This window comes from Ursus arctos, unplaced genomic scaffold (genome assembly GCF_023065955.2).
Source record: "Ursus arctos isolate Adak ecotype North America unplaced genomic scaffold, UrsArc2.0 scaffold_1, whole genome shotgun sequence".
Lineage (NCBI taxonomy): Eukaryota > Metazoa > Chordata > Mammalia > Carnivora > Ursidae > Ursus > Ursus arctos.
The window spans coordinates 61,733,652-61,737,445 of record NW_026622763.1 but is presented as its reverse complement, the minus strand read 5'-3'; the positions used below and the strand labels follow the sequence as shown (position 1 = coordinate 61,737,445).

Genomic DNA, 3,794 nt, shown 5'->3' with positions numbered 1-3,794 from the left:
GATTAAAATATGCAATTACTAATTTGCCATCATTCCATGACAAATACTAATCCAGAACAGAACCCCCTTTTCTTTTTCTTGTCAAAAATCACCTAGGATAAACCAAAACACTGAGACAACTTGTAATTCCACATTTGTTCCATCAACCTTGCCAGAGAAAGTTAATAAATAAAGTTTGACTCTAGGTGTATTTCTGGCGATCTTTAGACATTATGGTTTATCAAGATCACACACAACAAGGTGGCTTAATGAGAAAGACTATGACTATTCCAAACATTGGTTAGCCTGTAGATTAAATGGCATTTTCATGGTTTGCTGATGTGAATGTAAATTGGTATAACCACTTTAGAAAATTATTCAGCTATATCTACCTAAGCTAAATATGTAACTGTCCCATGTCCCAAGAGTTCCATCCTAGGCTTATATCCAAGAGATAAGGAAATACATATTCACTGCAAGATAAGCATGGAATGTTCATGGATATTTCATTCATAATAGCACCAAACTGAAAGCAAGCCAAATATCTTAAAAAAAAAAAAAAAGGTAAAAAGGTAAATCACTTACGTAAAATACTACACAGCAATGTGAATGAATGAATGAATTATACTTAATATGAATTAATCTCAAAAACAGAATATTGAGCAAAGAAACCAGACACTAAATGTACATGCTGGATGAATCCCTTTACATAAAGTTCAAAAAGCTAGAAGTTAGAATATTGGTTACACTTGAGAGCAGAGTTACTAGGAACACAAAGGAGATTTAGGGAGATGTGCTAATCCTCTGCTTCCCGATCTGGATTACATGAGTATATAAATTTGTGGAAATTCATAAATCTGTATATACAAGATATGTCCACTTTTCTGTTTGTTACAATTGTTGTTCCATTTTGTTTCAGGGATTTGCAGAGCCATCTGAGGCTTTAGTTGGGAAAAGGCACTTGAATTGGCTTTTAGTTAGGGCCATGGGCAAGAGGCAGTCATCAAGGCAGTACACTTCCTCTGTGGGTAGACCGAGGACTGAGGCTGAGCAGCAGGTGTGTCTCCTGTTCCAGAGCTCCTTCCCCCCAAAGGCTCTATGGCAGCAGCAGGAGCGGGGAAGTGGGGAGGAACCACAGTGCTTGTTCACTTGGACAGGAGGACATTAGATGACTCAAACACCAGCTTTCCATTACAGGTCTTTATCTTCTTCACAACCACGGCCCTGGAGGAGCTGCCCTGGCTGAAGGCACTAGAGCCCCCACAAGAGCAGAAGCTGGACTGAAGAAGCACAGGCCATTGTTGAGACCAGGGCTTGTGAGGCCCCTGTAGGGCAAACTCAGCCCACCTGAGTAGCCATTGGTGGTCTTAATATAGATACTCATGTTCTGCATCCCAGCTTCCATCCAGTTCTCCTCACCCTTCAATAGCTTGCAGTAGGTGGTGGTCTCAGTGCCCAAGTCCAGCTTGATGTTCATGAGCTCCTGGTACTCATGCAGTTGCCAAGCCCTGCCCTGCTTGACTTGCTGCAGGGCAGCCTTGGCCAGCTTGACATGGGCATCCTTAATGTCCGGCTTCTCGGTATCAGCTCAGTATCCTATCAGCTCAGTATCAGCTGTGGCGGCCTCCAGGGAAGCCCTCTGGCTTTGAGGCCCTTGATCTCTGCCTGGAGTCAGGTGATGTTCTGGTGCATCTCGGAAATCTCCATTTTCATGTGACACAGATCACCCCCATGCTTTCCAGCCAATGTCTGCAGCTCCTCATAGTTGATCTGGTACATGGTCTTGGTCTCAGCCCACCTGCAGTTGGCAGTGTCTTCACACTGGGCTTTGCAATAATGCCATCCAGGGAGTGGCTGTTGTCCATAGACAGGATCATGGACATGTCTGAGACCTGGGACTATAGCTCACAGATCTCCTCTTCATACAACTGCCTTAAGAAGGCGATCCCATTGGTCAGCCCATCCAGGTGGGACTCCAGTTCTTCCTTGTTCATGTAAGCTTTGTCCACATCCTTCTTGATGAGGACAAATTCATTCTGCATGTCTGCATGCACTCTGATCGCCCCCTCATATTTATTCTTGAAGTCCTCCACCAGCCCTTGCATATTGCCAAGTTTGCCTCCAGCTTCAGCTTCTCCTGGCCCAGTGTGTCCAGCTGCTGCTGAAGGTTGTTGATGTAGCTCTTAAACATCTTTTTTTTTAAGATTTTATTTATTTATTTGACACAGAGAGAGAGACAGCCAGCGAGAGAGGGAACACAAGCAGGGGGAGTGGGAGAGGAAGAAGCAGGCTCTCAGTGGAGGAGCCTGATGTGGGGCTCGATCCCAGGACTCCAGGATCATGCCCTGAGCCGAAGGCAGATGCTTAACGACTGAGCCACCCAGCTGCCCCAGATGTAGCTCTTAAACGTCTTGTCCATGTTGTTCCAGACCGTTTGCTGCTACTGTAGAAGGCTCCACTTGGTCTCTACAATTTTGCTCTGCTGTTCCAGGTGCTGCACCTTGTTTGGGAGGGCGCAAACCTGTTGAACATCTTGATCTGCTCCTTCTCCTGGGTGCACACAGTCTGGATGTTGGGGTCCACCTCCAGCTTAAGGGAGTTCAGCAGGCTCTAGTTCACTGAGACAGCTGTGATCCCCTCCATGTCCCTGGCCCCACTGTAGGCCCCTACTATACTCATAGTGGTGTCCAGACCACCCCCAGGAGCTGCTACTGCTGCCCACCTGGAAGAAGGCAGAGGAGCCGATGCCTGTGCCAGGCGTACAAACAGCTGCTAAAGGCCAGCGGCTGGAGGTGAACACCTTGTAGGACTTCTGGGTCACCGTGATGGACATGGTAGAGACTGGAGAGGAGGAGAGAGCATGTTTGAGAAGGAGCTGAGAAGCTGCTTCTGGGTAGGCTAAAAATTTGGAATTTACAGGTTTTCATAAAAATGTAAAAGGCACACCAAAACTGAACTCTTATTCTTGCATAGTAAAGATTTTATTTTTTAAAAAAAATACATTAAGAATAGTTACTGTATCATTCAGAGTCCCACCATGAAACAGATGGCACATCAAGAGGTTAGTTAAAACAAGTTTAAGGAAGAAACAATTTATAGAGGTGTAGGCAGAGTTCAGTGAACCAGTATGCCATGAAGACGCACCCAGGAGCTAGCAGGAGTAGGAAACTCTTAAGCCTCATCGTGGAAGGGGAAGGAGTCACCAGACACTAGCAAAGACTGTAGTTGCAGATAATGAGCACCTCAAAGGGAGCAGTCACTGCCAAAACCTTAGTCTGGCAGAGGAAGGGAAGAGGAAATAATTAACTTTGATCTTTCTTTTTCTTCCCACAATCAGCTCTCATGTTGCTCATCCAACCAGAACCAGGGGGAAAGGGATTTCAGTAAGTGCAATTTAAAGAAAGTAGTTTCCCAGAGCACAGAGCAGAGCAGGAAATGGTAGAGAAAAAATCTGCAAGGGTAAAAGGAGAAAAACTAGCAATTGTAGAGTCTATAAAGTATTTACAATGGACTTGTTTCTGAGAACTGGGTACTTATCTGCCTCCATTACACGGAAAACATGTACTTTTCATTTTGCCCGACAACCTCCTTCATTTTTTTAATCTTCCTTTCTCTAACACTAATTGCTATTTGAATTGTTATATTTTCACTGCTTAATTTTTTGAAACACAGTATCTTTAGATTTTGATCAAAATTATGAGTCAGGAGAGCAGAAATTTCTCCCCAAATGGCAGAATACATGTATTTTTGTTGATCTCAAAAATATCATTCCCTGTTAATGTGTGTTACAAAACTTGTCCTTCCAGGCATTTTGA

The 3,794-nt window shown here is 44.3% G+C and overlaps 1 pseudogene; it reads right to left on the bottom strand.

Annotated features, from left to right (window-relative positions):
- Window positions 1-1,124: 1,124 nt before the first annotated feature.
- LOC113250686 (keratin, type II cytoskeletal 8-like) lies at window positions 1,125-2,812 on the bottom strand (annotated as a pseudogene).
- Window positions 2,813-3,794: the final 982 nt, after the last annotated feature.